The following is a 17076-nucleotide window of genomic DNA, read 5'->3' as shown; positions in this document are numbered from 1 at the left end:
GTGTTATAATCATAGCATCATATACCGTACCCGTCCCATTAGGGGATTCGATGTCATAGTCATCATATATAGGTAGATCATTATCTGAGACTCACTAGGGTAATCATACTGAACTATCGTTCGTGGATTAGGATAATAATCATCTCAGGTGCCCTTTGAGTGCCACTAGGGCTATATTAAGTGAAGTCTCAGGAATTATAGACATATTTTAGGGTAATGCCAACCGGCTTAAGGGAATCATAGACATCTGTCATCACAAAGTCCTTAGGACTAGGAGTTCTAAGTCCCACTATTAATTGCCATATAGATGGTTCAGGGAAGGTAGCTCAACTATGATGAGAGTTTTCCTGCCAAGGAGTGAATATGAGACATATAACGTATTTGGAGCTTAGGAATGGACTTACTCTAGAGCTCGTATCATGTATTGTTTTCTTTAAGACATGTCAAAAGAAAGAAAGGGTAGGCCTCACCTGTTTGTCCCTTCCTATCCCAAAGGAGTTTGAGAGACAATAATTCAACTATCGTAGGCGTCCTAGTATTCAGCAGTGGATAAGGATCAGAAGGTATGCTCGGGGCCTTATGAATAGAATTATCCCTACTTGCATACGCAAATATACATATTGCACTTCTATCAAGGATATGCCAAGAGAAGGGAAGGATAGACTTACATACTCATCACTTCCTAACGTATGGAAGGCTTGAGAAGGCCTAGTTCAATTACTGTAAGAGTGATTTCATCAAGAAGTAAATGAGGACCATGAACTATGCTTGGCATTTATGAGTAGATTTACCCTCAATCTTATATCATTCATTACTTAACTTGAAGACATGCCAAAAGAAGAAACAAGATAGGCTTTACATACTTATGCCAAAAATATGCCAAAAGAAGAAACAAGATAGGCTTTACATACTTATGCCAAAAACATGCCAAAAGAAAGCTTCACATACCTTGTCCGAGTTATTCCTTATCATGTTCGCCTCGTCGTCCTTTGAACCTATCCAACATAAAATTAATATGAATATCAACCCTCCTTAACTTTCCAGCATCTTAGGTTACACCTTAGTATTACTGGAATCTATTTCCTTAGTTATTTCCTCGACTAGTTCTTTAGTTTGCTAAGGCGTTAACGAAAATTGGGCAGCACCTTCCCTATAATGTGACCTATCCGAATTTATGATTTGGTCCCTAAGACCTACAGCCAACCAACAACAACAACCTGCAGCAATTCACACCAATAATATACAATATAAACTCTAAATGACTCATTCAAAAATATGATATCAAATAGGGCGTCTAGTCTTTATTCTATAACGCCTTTCATTATAAGAAATGAGGGGTCGTGTGGCTGAAACCAGAAGCATCCACACCCATTTTAGAATGCATTTAGTCCCTGCACCAATATATTACACCCCTGCAGCAACAACTCACTCAAAACTATCAAAACGTGAATTCTGGACAGCTTACTATTTTACCTTGTCGCTTCGTTTCGAAGGGGTAATGGATGGAAATAGGATTTATGTCCTCATAAAAGTTATAGACATATGTCTTAGGGTCACGTAAAATTTCGAATAACCCCTACATCAATTCTGTACAAAGAGATATGCCCAAAACACCAATAGCAATCCGTATAAGATTTCCAAAACCAAAATCTGGGTAGTACCTCCTCTACACTTCATCACCCTTTTTCGAGAAGGGAAAAGAAAAACAGGATTTTAAAGTCTACATGAAAGTTATAGACCTATGAAATAAATTTCCAAAACATAATGAATCACCCAAAATGAAGCTATACACAAGAAGTTATACCAATATTACTAACACCCCTCCAAAAATGGGTTTGTTAACTAGTTTTTAACATTTTCCCTCTTTGTTCTTTCAACTTTCTCTCAAGTTCCAAGCTGAAGAATTAATTCCATAGACATCATAATATACATATATACACCTCCACAGGGTTGAGGAACATCATAGATAATTAATTCACGGAGGAAAATTGAAGAACTTACCTTAATTTTTCCTAAATGTGGCTGCCTTTCTCCTTTTTCTTCTGCACGTTTTGCCTTCTAAGTTCTTGGCTGATTTTGGATAAATGACTTTCTTTAAGAGTCATAAAACATAAATACATGGGCTGCCTTGGAGGTGACACGTGTCAGCCCCTTAGGGTGACACGTGTCAAGCCATGATTGGTCACCGTATCATGCTGCCAACTAGGGGCTGCCATATGGCAGTGGGGTCCACCCCCAAGTAGCTGCATCACTTACTCGACCCTAAGTAGGTGCATCACCTTCTTGATTGAGGTGCTTCCACATGTCGCTCCCTCATTGGTTGCCACGTGTCATCTTTTCCCCTTCATCGTGGGTTCATAATCTTGTCTTACTTTAGGAGCCTATGTAATCCATGCTACGTAAGCTTGGTATGTCCTTAATCAACTCAAGTGTATATGACTTCTAAATTAGTAGCTTACGTAGGTAAATCGAGTCCTATGACTCATTACTTGGCCTCCAATTCCTTCCAGATTCTTATGACTCTATTTCCAACCTTCTCTACTATAGAGTATCACATTCTCCTTTCCTTGGAGTCATTTGATAGTGTCGTAGCTTATCCGGCTCACATGAAAATGTCTAAAGAACTTAAGAGACATTCCGAGCTCGAGAGTGTTGGGTGTAATAGAGCCATCTTCAACCTTTCTCTAATGACTTCTCCAAAGCATCAAGTACGAAATCAAGACCCAACAAGGTTATCTCACCCACTTCAAACCAACCAACTGAAGACCTACATAGCCTCCCATTCAAAGCCTCAAACGGTGCCATTTAAATACTTGAGTGGTAGCTATTATTATTGGCAAACTCAATAAGCGGTAGATGTTCATCCCAAATTCCCTTAAACTCCAACACACAAGCTCTTAACATATCCTCTAGTATTTAAATTGTCTGCTCAGTTGCCTATCAATTCGAGGATGGAATGCGGTACTTAGCTTCACTTGGTGCCAAGACCTCTTTGAAATGATCTCTAAAAGTGAGAAGAGAATAGGGTACCATGATCCAAAATAATGGACAACGGTACACCATGCAACCTTACCAATTCTCAAACAACTTAGCATAATCCTTGGCACTATAAGAAGTCTTGACTGGTAGAAAGTGAGACAACTTTGTCATTATATCAATAATCACCCAAATCTAGTCATGGTATTTCCAAGTATGAGGCAAACCCACTACAAAGTCCATGTTCACATCTTCCAACTTCCAAATACGAATTTCAATGTCTTGTACTAGGTCACCCGACCTTTGGTGTTTGGGTTTAACTTGTTGGAAATTTGGGCATTCGGCTACAAGTCTTGCTATGTCTTTTTTCCTACCACCCCACCAATAAAGCTCTTTTAAGTCTCGGTATATTTTAGTCGAACTGGAATGAATAGAATATAAAGAATTATGAGCCTTGTTCAAGTTCAAACCGAGTCCCCTAATCTCGACATTCAAGCATGAATCTCCTTAGGCCATCAACATATGGAACACATAACCGACCTTGGTAGTATAGTATCCCATGTCCCCCTTATGAAAAGACCTCTACTTTCCTTTTCTTCACCCAACTTTTTTTACTCCACAAATGTCGGGTCAAGGTCTTGTTTTGACTTAACATCTATCATCAAAGATGATTTGGACCTGTTATGAACCAACATACCACCATTATTAGAATCACTCAACTTCACCCCTTATCTGGCCAACCGATGAACATCCTTCACCAATTTCGTCTTTCCTTCACCAACATAAGACTCATTCCCCATAGATATTCTTCTAAGCACATAGGCTACAACATTGGTCTTACCCGGATGGTAATACACACTCATGTCATAGTCCTCGAGGAGTTTCAGCCACTTTCTTTGCCTTAGATTGAGGTTTTTTTGAGTGAACACATATAGGAAACTGTTATGATCGGCAAACACATCCACATGTACCCCATAGAGGTAATGCCTCCAAATATTTAGAGAAAATACAATTGCCGCCAACTCATGATCATAGGTAAGGTAGTTACATTCATGCACTTTCAATTGCCTAGAAGTATAGGATCTAACCTTGTTGTTTTTCATTAAGACACAACCTAAACCCATCTTTAAAGCATCAAAATACACCATGAACCTTTCTAAGACTTCTAGTAGAGCCAAGATAGGAGCGGAGGTAAGTTGATTTTTCAAAGTTTGGAAACTCTTTTCACACTCATCTGTCCGTAAGAATTTTGCCTTCTTTGGTGTCAATTTTGTCATAGGAGATGAAGTAGAAGAGAAACCTTCAACAAACCTCTTATAATATTCGGCTAGATCTAAAAAGCTCCTAATGTCAGAAGGAGACAATGACCTAGACCAATTCCTCACCACCTCCATTTTCTTAGGATCAACCTTGATCCTATCACCAGATATTATGTGACCAAGTGAAGCCACCTTTTTCAAACAAAATTCACATTTGATAAATTTGGCAAACAATTGTTTATCCCTCAAGGTTTGAAGCATAACTCTTAAGTGATCATTATTTTCTTTCTCACCCCAAGAGTAGATAAAAATATTGTCAATGAAGACCACCACAAAAGTATTAAGGTAGGGTTTGAACACCCTATTCATTAGGTCCATAAACACCATCGGCGTATTCGTCAACCCAAATAACATTACTACAAACTGAAAGTGACCATATCTTATTCGAAATGCCATCTTGGAAATATCACACTCCCTTACCCTTAGTTGATGATAGCCAGACCGAAAATCAATCTTAGAGAAATGACATCCCCTTGTTATTGATCAAACAAATCATCTATCCTAGGGATTGGGTACTTGTTCTTAATGGTCACCTTGTATAATTGACGGTAATCTATACATATTCAAAGTGACCCATCCTTCTTTCTTACAAACAATACGGGACCACCCCATGGTGAAATACTTGACCTTATGAACCCCTTCTCTAACAAGTTTTTTAATTGATCCTTTAACTTCTTGAATTACACAGGAGCCATTCGGTAAGGTGGAATAGAGATAGGTTGGGTATCGAAGAGAAGATTGATACCAAAATCAACTTTCCTTTTAGGAGGAACACCGAAGAGGTCATCGAGAAAAAACATTGGGAAACTCATTAACAACGAGAACCAACTCAAGAGGAGGACTTTTGGAGTCGACATCCCTAGCCTTCACAATGTGGTAGATGCAACCCTTAGCAATCAACTTTCGATCATTGAGATAAGAAATGAACCTACCCTTCACTACCGAATCATGACCTTTCCATTCAAGAATAGACTCATTTAGAAATTAAAACTTGTATCTATGAGTTCTACAATCTATAAAAACATAAGATGCATGCAACTAATCCATACCAAGAATAATATCAAAATTTACCATGTCAAGTTCAATAAGATCACAAGGAATGAATTTATGTAAGATGGTCATATGACACTCTTATAGACCTTTCTAATAACAATTGATTCACCAATGGGGGTTGACTCCAAATAAGGCTCTATTAACATTTTGGGTAACACATTAAACCTCTTTGCAAGTAATGGAGTAACAAATGACAAATTACCACCTGGATCTAATAATGCATACACATCAAAAGCAAAGACCTTTAATATAACGGTAACAATATTTGGTGCTTTCTCAACCTTTTGTCTCCCATGTAAGGCATAAAAGCGGTTGGTGCGTTGGACACTTCCTTGAGCTTATTGACCATAAGAAATTTGGCCTTGAGGCCTACAACTATCACCCCTATATTCCCTAGCATGATGACCTAATTTACCACACTTGAAGCTTGCATTGGAGCTGGCTAAACATTCTCTTTTGTGAGTCCTACCACACTTCTTGTAAGCGGGAAAATCTTGAGCACCAATATTCTGTCTTGGAACCATAGGGTTAGTACCCCTGTCCTTATTGAACCTTGGAGGAGGAGCATTGGTGGAAACTTGCCCCGTGAATTATTACCCACCTTGGCCCTTTCCACTACTACTATAATGAGATCTTTGAGGATTTAATCCTCCACCATCAACTCTAGCCTTCTTGAGCCCTTTTGACCTCTTCCTCAACTTTTGTTCCTTAATTTGTTCTGCATATATCATGAGTTGTGTATGTCCATATCTTTGACCAACACGACCGTCTTGTACTCCTTGGATACAAAACTAGAATCACCGGAGATAAACTTGCTCATCCTTTCCCTTGGGTCGAATACCATGAAAGGAGCATACTTAGATAATTTAGTGTACTTTAGGCATACTCCCTCAAACTCATGCTCCCTTGACAAAGGTTAATGAACTTTTGGATCTATGCCTCCCTTAGTTTAAAAGGAAACAAATGGTCTAGGAAGGCTTCTTTGAATTCTTCCCATTCTATAGGCCCCATATCTTCACCCCTCTCAAAAAACCATTGCTCATACCAAACCTGTCACGACCCAACCCCGTAGGTCGCGACTGGGGTCCGACTTGGACCTTCCGTACATATATCTATCAGCTGTGGTCACATTAAACTATAAATAAAACAATATCATGTAATAAAGCCCTAATGGGCGATAACATTTCATAAATCTGTAGCCCTTTTTGTTTGTATCACAACATGATAGAACACGCAAGCCGACAAGGCTGCCATAACATAACAACATATACAATGTATCATATAGACCCAGCTGAACCAAACTGATATATATAACCCACATAGACGTGTCTGCAGACCTCTAAGAATATAAATGACAACATATGGCGGGACAAGTCCCCATCCGTACCCCTGAATGGATAAAACAATTTTTATACATCCGTTGACAGTATCAAAAACTAGGCCCCGATACAATGGAGCCTCTTCTAGCTGAGCTGCATGGAATCCTAAGCTGACGGACTCCCAAAACCAGTATCTGTACCTATGGGCATGAACGCAGCCCCCAGAGAAAGGGGGTCGGTACGATATATGTACTGAGTATGTAAAACATAATATAATACAACTGGAAGCATATCTAAGATAGAGAAACAGGGGATAAGATATCAATTCAGAAACTTGTACCTGTACTTTATGAATTACAAAAACATGCATGTTCGAGTCATATCATATAGTCGGCCCTTTCGGGGGTCCGGTGAATCACCTCTGTAAAACCATCATGGCCCCAGTGCCATCACCACTTTATTACAACACATCATCATATATCTATACACGTATCCTGGCCCTCTATTGAGGGACTCAGGGAATAATGTAGTGAACTGTGCACGAGAACATATCCTGGCCCGGGACTCAGGGAAAGAAGTGTTATAATACACACGAGTAGAGTAGTAAGTAACTATATGCAATTTAAATCATTACCAGAGACTCGACAGAACAAGAAAGTTAAGCTTTTGTTTGAGGACCCGAGTAACGGTTTAGTCATCTCGAGTGTCCTCTAAATGCCATTATGGACTATCTCAAAAGTAATCTCGGGGACCCTAGACATGTATTAACGTAGGGCCAAATCATTTATGGAATCAAAACACTTAATCTCGTATAGTCTTTAAGACTTGGAGCCTGTACCTTTGGTACCTTTTTAACATATAGCAATTTCTAGGGAAATAGTTTGACTACTGTAGGAGTTCAATATTCAGAAGTAAATAAGAGATGTTTGAGAATGGAGTTACCCTAGAGCTCAGATAATATTCAACTTACAACTAAGACAAAGGCATGCCCAAAAGAAGAAAGAGAATAAGCTTTATGCAGTCTGTACTTTCTTTCAGGTGATCTTCATATACATATTTTGTACCCGGCCCTTCATGGAGCTCGGTGAACCACTATGGCATCGTAATCTCATTTTCGTATCAAATACATCTCAATGGAAATGAGAGATAGCTTCCCATACATTACATTCTGACATACATAAGCCCTACTAGGCAATACTCAGAATTCTGGGAATGAAATTATCTCTGCACTTCATATACAATTCACTTAAGGCTAAACACTGCCAAAAGGAAAGAAAGATAGCTGTACGACTTTATACCAAAACATGCCACGAGAAAGCTTTACATACCTTGTCTGAATTATTCCTTATCCTTCTTGCCCCGCCGTCCTTTGAACCTATTCAACATAAAAGTAGTATGAATATCAACGCCTTTTACTTTCCATCACCCTAGGTTACATCTTAGTATTAATGGAATCTTTTTCCTTAGTCGTTTTCCCCGACTAGTTCTGTTATTCGCTAAGGCGTCGACGAAAATTGGGCAGCACCTCCCCTATAATGTGCCCTATATAAATTTCCAATTAGGTCCCTAAGACCTACAGCCAACCAATAACAACAACCTGCAACAATTTAGACCAACAATATACAACATAAACTCCAAACGACTTATTCAAAGATACGGTAGCACAATAGGGCGTCTAGCCTTTATTTTGTAACGCCTTTCATTATACGCAATGAGGGGTCGTTTGGATTCAACTAGCAGAATCCTAACCCACATTAGAACCTATTTAGGCCCTGCAACAACACATCAAACCCCTGCAGCAGCACCTCACACGAACAACACCATCCTTCGACGACAATTTAACTATAGCGATTCCAATTTAGTTTATTTCGAATGTCGAGCCTTTCTACGACATTCTTAAACTTCCAGCAGCATAAAAGGGGTGTAATACACCATATAAAAATACCATAAACTCCAATTTAAAAAGTAAAGGTCTTACCTTATGTTAAACTTGTCAAACTCGCCAAAACTTTCCAAAATGTGAAATCTGGACAGCCCACTGTCTTATATTGTCGCTTAGTTTCGGAGGGGTAATTGAGGGAAATAGGATTTGTGTCCTCAATGAAAGTTATAGACATGTGTATCAAGGTCGCAAAGAATTTTGAATTACCCCTACAACAATTTTGTACGGAAATATATGACCAAAATACTTACAGCTGTCCGTGTAGAATTTCCAAAACCAAATCTAAGCAGTACCTCCTCTACACTTCATCACCGTGTTTCGTGCTGATAAAAGTAAAATTGGATTTTGGAGTCTGAACGAAAGTTATATACCCATGAAATACCTTTTGAAAACATATTAAATCATTCAAAACTAATCTATACACAAGAAGTTATACCAATATTACTAACAACAGTCCCTTCCAAAAACGGGTTGATTAATTAGTTCTTAACATTTTTCCTTCAACATTCTCTTATTTTTTTCCAAGTGTAAACTGCAACCATGATTCCGTAGGCATCCTAATACACATGTATACACCCCCACATGGTTTAAAAACATTGTAGATAATTAATTCACGGAGGAAAAATCGAAGAACTCACCTTTAATTCTTCAAAAACGTGGCTGCCTTGTTCCTTTAGGTTCTTCAAGTTTTTCCTCTTATTTGGCTAATGTTTTTGGATGGAAAATGAGTTAAGAGTCAGCCAACATGTATATATACACCTCCTTAGGAGGTGACACATGGCATCCCTCTAGGGTGGCACGTGGCAGCCTCCTAGGGTGCCACCTCGTCTAAGCTTCCAACACAAAACTGCCATATGGCAGCGTGGTGTCCATCCCTAGTAGGTCATCACCTGCTTGCTTGTCACCTGCCTGCTTATCACCTGGTTGCTTGTCACCTGCTTGCTTCACTTTCATTAGTTCGGAAATTAGTGTTTGCTCCCTCTCGTAGGTTCGTAATCTCGTCTTATTTTAAGAGCCTATGTAACCCATGCAACACAAGATTGGTATGTACTCCAATAGCTTAAGTATGTAAGACTTCTAACTTAGTAGTTTACGTAGATAAGTTGAGTCCTACGACTCGTTACTTGGCCTCCAACTCCTTCAGACTTCTCTTGACCCTATTTCCAATCTTCCCTACCATGGGGTGTCCCATTCTCCCTTCTTAGAGTTGTTAAATAGGGTCGTAACTTAAGTAGCTCACATACTAGCTTCTAAGTAACTTAAGAAACATTCCGAGTTCAAAGATGTGGGGTGTAACGTCCTTCCCCCCTTTAGAACATTCGTCCCCGAATGTTAAATGCAACCTTCTGTAAGACTTTATATAAATTATAGAGGGGTTCCTTTCCTTTATGCTATCACATACATTCCCATCTATATTATTAACATATGAGTGCTCAAGAGTTGGAGTTACTTGTAGACATCGGTTACAGGTGCAAATACTTGTATTCCATGTTCACTTCAGTTCCCCGATCATCCTCTTTCTGGTTTTGGTTTTTCCACCGTAACTTGATGGAAGGTACGTCTTTAGTCTACAATCTTCCAGTTTGCCGATCTAAGATGACGATAGGTTTTGCCTAATAGGATTCCATCTTCTAGACCTTATTTATGGAATATACCCTCGGTGACTCATCAGTATTTGATGGACTGGGCGTATAGTTTCCAAATAAGGTGGTAATCTTAACTTACCAGTCATATTGCCCACCTTATGAGTAACTTGATACCGTCTGACATATTCTGGGTCAAGTTCCTTTTCTAGGTGACCCTATGATGAATATTCAATCATCAACTTGAACTCTGTATGTCGACGTCGATTATCTGTATATCATTCCTGCCGACTCTGGCTTTTAGTTAATAGCTTACTTAATCATGTCGGGTCCTTACAGCTTAGTCTTTTCCCCCTCAGGGGGACTTATGGGCTCTCTCATACAACATCTGGTAGGGGGTCATCTGAATACTGGAACGGTGGTCCTTCTCGTGGGCAAACTCGATAAGTGGTGGACGATCGTCTTAGTTACTCTTCAGGCCAACCATATAATAGTATGCTCAGTCTGTTTCGTAGCTCAAGGAAAAATGTGGTACGATGATCTATCTGTGCCCCCGAGTTTTTCTTGGACTGATATCTAGACGTTAATCATAATTAAAGTCCCACCATTTGAGATATCAGCTGGGGAACTTCACGGAACCTTACTACTTCCTTGTTATATAACTTCACCTAGTTCCAGTTGCATAGGTGGTCTTTCTTGAAAGCAATGGGCTGATTCGTTAGTCTTCTCACAATAATCCGTATAGTACCCTACTCTCGAAGGGTATAGAATAGGTGCGTGATGACGTTAATAATTCGGGAATCCTTAGCTTCATATAGTTTTCTCGACTTTCTTCAGAACTTTAATTGGCACTTTATTCTTTTGGGTCCTTCTTCTCCCTTATCCTATATTCAATATCGGGGAAGATCTTTGGTCCACTCGTGGCCATGTTTTACTTCACCCATAGTATTAATTCCATCTCGATAGTTGACTTAACCTATCTTTGCATCTCTCGATAGTTAATTACAACTTGGGCTCCCTTGCCTAGGACAATAGCGCGGGGACTCCGTGAGGTTCTACCGCTTTTTTTTACTCTACAATTTTACACCTTCTCGGCAGATTAGGTAACCTTTGATCGAAGGAGTAGGGACTAATATCGTTATTACACAAGTAACATTCCCTTCAGAGTCATCTGGCGCTGGAGTGAAAAATGAGTTTTGTAGTCTTGGTCATATTGTGGGATTTTCGACCTTGGGCACTGCTTTCTGTCATTTGTAAATTACATCCGCTAGTACCCTTACCTTTGGGTTTTGCTTTTTCGCCCTCAGAGTTGGCTACCAAGTGATGTCGAAATTCCTTCGCCCACTAGCCTATATAGCTATTCTGCTGTTTTCCTCTCATTAACTAGTTCTATGTTGAAGAGTTGTGGCATTCAAGTGTGTCGTCAGTTAGAAAATAGCTAATCCTTCTTGTTTTTCTTAAGACCTTGTTACGATTTTCTTTACCGTATCTTATAATACTCCGAATACATAATCTTATCTTGTTTATCCATTACTAGTCAGATGCTTCTGTCTCGCGTGATCATACCAGCACTAACGCATTAAGTTCCATCTAAATTTCGAAGTTAAGCGTGCTAGGACGAGAGTAATATTGGGATGGGTGACCTCCCTAGGAAGTCTTCGTGTTGTATTTCATTGTAATCCTTACCATAATGGGTGGGGCACTCAACTTAGCTCCCGATTTACCTCAGCGTTGTCTCGCGAGTCTTTATGTTTTGCCCTGTCCTTTCGTCTGTTATCTTGCATCCAGTGTCAGCATAGACCTGTATCTCCACTATCCTCCATTCACTTTGTGTTCTCCTCATTTACTACCATAGGAGGCTTTCTATTCCTTTTCCTTTAGTTATTTATCTATCGCAACATCATTTGCGACTAACTCTATGACCAACGTTTTGACTTTTGGTCTAGCATGCTGTCATTCTCCTTCATAGTGTCTCTTGAATTATTTGATATCCTTTCATGGTTATACTATTTGTTTTTTATACGTAGCCGCCTTCTAGGGTTATGTTGTTCAGGGTCTCGTCACAACTTCTTATCGCTGCCTTATGTAGCATTCTGGCTTCCAACCAACTATTGGTAGCCTCCGAACCTTTTTAACTTGGTTCGGCAAGATACCTTATTGAAGTTAAGACGTTCGTCTCAGATATATTCCCATATCGATTGCCTTCACCTTACTTTTGCCATTTTCTCATTAACTTCCCCCCTTTAGAGGGTACTCGTACTTTCATTTGTTTGTACTTGTAGTCGTTCAATTTCAATTAGGCAGTACTAGTATTCCGACGATAACTATTCCAAGTTTTCTTGAAGCAGTGGCTTTGTCCCAACCTATATCCTTTGTTTCTTGGGATGAATAGAAGTTGCATCATTTATTCCTTATGCTTTCCATCCTCGTCCCTTAAGGGTTCCACTATTTTTGGGGCGACGTTGTGTACACGCATCATTTTTTTGTATTGTAAGCCCCATGTTCTTACTTCGTTCTCAACACCGGCCTTTAACTTAGGCAACGCATACTATGTACGTCTGACTAGTGGTTCCACTTTATCCCTGTATACTCGTATCACACTGTTCAATTCATACTTACATATCCCCCTTTTAATTCGTATTCGTGTTCCATCCCTGCCATTTCTTTGTGGTGCTTCTATTCGAAGCTCTTTCCCCAGTTAGTCGGTGGAGAACTATAAACAGTTATCATAAATCCTTCCTTTTCCAATCATTATTGGAAGAAATCAAAACCTCTTAAACATTATAGTACTTCTTTTAGTACTTAACCTACCTGGTCTCCTTCTGAGTTTATCCTCGAGTTATGAACAACTCGTCTAATTTACAATTAGGAGTTGAGGGCTTGGTATTTTCCAAAAGAGTGAAACTCATTCCGGGGCATCTTATCCTTCATTCTGAGCCCTCTGTTTATATTCCTACAATACAAATATGGCTGGAGATACCGTAATATGAACTCTACTACTTAATTAACCTTTTATTCCTCCGAAATAAAATTCTTCAAGTAAAAAGGGTGCCCCTTGTCGGCGACCTAAAGGATACCTCTTACAGCTTTAGTTGAACACAGTAGGGGTACTTGGTATCAACTTCTCAAACATGTTATAAAACTACGTTTTATTCCCTTTTCCTTGTTCTAGGAAAATTTCGGCAGAGTTTCCTCTACATTTCTTACTTATCCCAAAACCTGCACGCAGAAAATACCAACAATGCCTCACAGGGCTAACATATATATATACATATCATATCACAGCCGCACAGGGCTTTCAATGTCATCTCATATCGCAGCCACACAGGGCTTTCAATGTCAATAGTAATATAAAAAATAATGGACTCACCTTATACGTCCAACTTCAAACTGCATTTGTTGCATTTCCTGTCTGCTTTTCTTTCAGGTTTCGACTTTATATTTCAATACCTTACCCGACGAATATCTTCCGTGGCTTTACTTTACTTACCTGCATGCTTCGTAACTTTCCATGTCGTCAATTACTTCCTTCTGTTGGTATCGTCCTTCTGTTAAGATCCAAGGTTAGTATAAGGAATTTTCCTATGACTCGGATCTAAAGCACGATCTCAGATGTAGAAGAAAAGTAACATCCTAAATGTCCTATAGCTTCCTGTTTATAGATGTGGCGCACAACACATCGATAACCAAGAATCTATTAGACACGGTCTATAAACACTCCGAGGATGAACTGCTCTGATACCACTTCTGTCATGACCCAACCCCGTAGGTCGCGACTGGGGTCCGACTTGGACCTTCCGTACACATATCTATCAGCTGTGGTCACATTGAACTATAAATAAAACAATATCATGTAATAAAGCCCTACTGGACGATAACATTTCATAAATCTGTAGCCCTTTTTGTTTGTATTACAACATGATAGGGCACGCAAGTCGACAAGGCTGCCATAACATAACAACATGTACAATATATCATATAGACCCAGCTGAACCAAACTGATATATACAACCCACATATATGTGTTTGCAGACCTCTAAGAATATAAATGACAACATATGGCGGGATAAGGCTCCCGCCGTACCCCTAAATGGATAAAACAATTTTTATACATCCGTGGACAGTATCAAAAACTAGGCCCCGATACAATGGACCCTCTTCTAGCTGAGCTGCATGGAATCCTAAGCTGACGGACTCCCAAAACCTGTATCTGTACCTACGGGCATGAACGCAGCCCCCCGATAAAGGGGGTCAGTACGATATATGTACTGAGTATGTAAAACATAATATAATACAACTGGAAGCATATCTAAGATAGAGAAACAGGGGATAAGATATCAATTCAGAAACCTGTACCTGTACTTTGTGAATTACAAAAACATGCATGTTCGAGTCATATCATATAGTCGGCCCTTTCGGGGGTCCGGTGAATCACCTCTGTAAAACCATCATGGCCCCAGTGCCATCACCACTTTATTACAACACATCATCATATATCTATACACGTATCCTGGCCCTCTATTGAGGGACTCAGGGAATAATGTAGTGAACTGTGCACGAGAACATATCCTGGCCCGGGACTCAGGGAAAGAAGTGTTATAATACACACGAGTAGAGTAGTAAGTAACTATATGCAATTTAAATCATTACCAGAGACTCGACAGAACAAGAAAGTTAAGCTTTTGTTTGAGGACCCGAGTAATGGTTTAGTCATCTCGAGTGTCCTCTAAATGCCATTATGGACTGTCTCAAAAGTAATCTCGGGGACCCTAGACATGTATTAACGTAGGGCCAAATCATTTATGGAATCAAAACACTTAATCTCGTATAGTCTTTAAGACTTGGAGCCTGTACCTTTGGTACCTTTTTAACATATAGCAGTTTCCAGGGAAATAGTTTGACTACTGTAGGAGTTCAATATTCAGAAGTAAATAAGAGATGTTTGAGAATGGAGTTACCCTAGAGCTCAAATAATATTCAACTTACAACTAAGACAAAGGCATGCCCAAAAGAAGAAAGAGAATAAGCTTTATGCAGTCTGTACTTTCCTTCAGGTGATCTTCATATACATATTTCGTACCCGGCCCTTCATGGGGCTCGGTGAACCACTATGGCATCGTAATCTCATTTTCGTATCAAATACATCTCAATGGAAATGAGAGATAGCTTCCCATACATTACATTCTGACATACATAAGCCCTACTAGACAATACTCAGAATTCTGGGAATGAAATTATCTCTGCACTTCATATACAATTCACTTAAGGCTAAACACTGCCAAAAGGAAAGAAAGATAGCTGTACGACTTTATACCAAAACATGCCACGAGAAAGCTTTACATACCTTGTCTGAATTATTCCTTATCCTTCTTGCCCCGCCGTCCTTTGAACCTATTCAACATGAAAGTAGTATGAATATCAACGCCTTTTACTTTCCATCACCCTAGGTTACATCTTAGTATTAATGGAATCTTTTTCCTTAGTCGTTTTCCCCGACTAGTTCTGTTATTCGCTAAGGCGTCGACGAAAATTGGGCAGCACCTCCCCTATAATGTGCCCTATCCAAATTTCCAATTAGGTCCCTAAGACCTACAGCCAACCAATAACAACAACCTGCATCAATTTGGACCAACAATATACAACATAAACTCCGAACGACTTATTCAAAGATACGGTAGCACAATAGGGCGTCTAGCCTTTATTTTGTAACGCCTTTCATTATACGCAACGAGGGGTCATTTGGATTCAACTAGCAGAACCCTAACCCACATTAGAACCTATTTAGGCCCTGCAACAACACATCAAACCCCTGCAGCAGCACCTCACACGAACAACACCATCCTTCGACGACAATTTAACTATAGCGATTCCAATTTAGTTTATTTAGAATGTCGAGCCTTTCTACGACATTCTTAAACTTCCAGCAGCATAAAAGGGGTGTAATACACCATATAAAAATACCATAAACTCCAATTTAAAAAGTAAAGGTCTTACCTTACGTTAAACTTGTCAAACTCGCCAAAACTTTCCAAAATGTGAAATCTGGACAGCCCACTGTCTTATATTGTCGCTTAGTTTCGGAGGGGTAATTGAGGGAAATAGGATTTGTGTCCTCAATAAAAGTTATATACATGTGTATCAAGGTCACAAAAAAATTGGAATTAGCCCTACAGCAATTTTGTACGGAAATATATGACCAAAATACTTACAGTTGTCCGTGTAGAATTTCCAAAACCAAATCTGAGCAGTACCTCCTCTACACTTCATCACCTTGTTTCGTGCTGATAAAAGTAAAATTGGATTTTGGAGTCTGAAAGAAAGTTATATACCCATAAAATACCTTTCGAAAACATATTAAATCATTCAAAACTAATCTATACACAAGAAGTTATACCAATATTACTAACAACAGTCCCTTCCAAAAATGGGTTGGTTAATTAGTTCTTAACATTTTCTCCTTCAACATTCTCTTATTTTTTTCCAAGTGTAAACTGCAACCATGATTCCGTAGGCATCCTAATACACATGTATACACCCCCACATGGTTGAAAAACATTGTAGATAATTAATTCACGGAGGAAAAATCGAAGAACTCACCTTTAATTCTTCAAAAACGTGGCTGCCTTGTTCCTTTAGGTTCTTCACATTTTTCCTCTTATTTGGCTAATGTTTTTGGATGGAAAATGAGTTAAGAGTCAGCCAACATGTATATATACACCTCCTTAGGAGGTGACACGTGGCATCCCTCTAGGGTGGCACGTGGCAGCCTCCTAGGGTGCCACCTTGTCTAAGCTTCCAACACAAAACTGCCACATGGCAGCGTGGGGTCCATCCCTAGTAGGTCGTCACCTGCTTGCTTGTCACCTGCCTTCTTATCACCTGGT

This window comes from Solanum dulcamara, chromosome 12 (genome assembly GCF_947179165.1).
Source record: "Solanum dulcamara chromosome 12, daSolDulc1.2, whole genome shotgun sequence".
Lineage (NCBI taxonomy): Eukaryota > Viridiplantae > Streptophyta > Magnoliopsida > Solanales > Solanaceae > Solanum > Solanum dulcamara.
Note: the sequence above shows the minus strand (reverse complement) of the source record.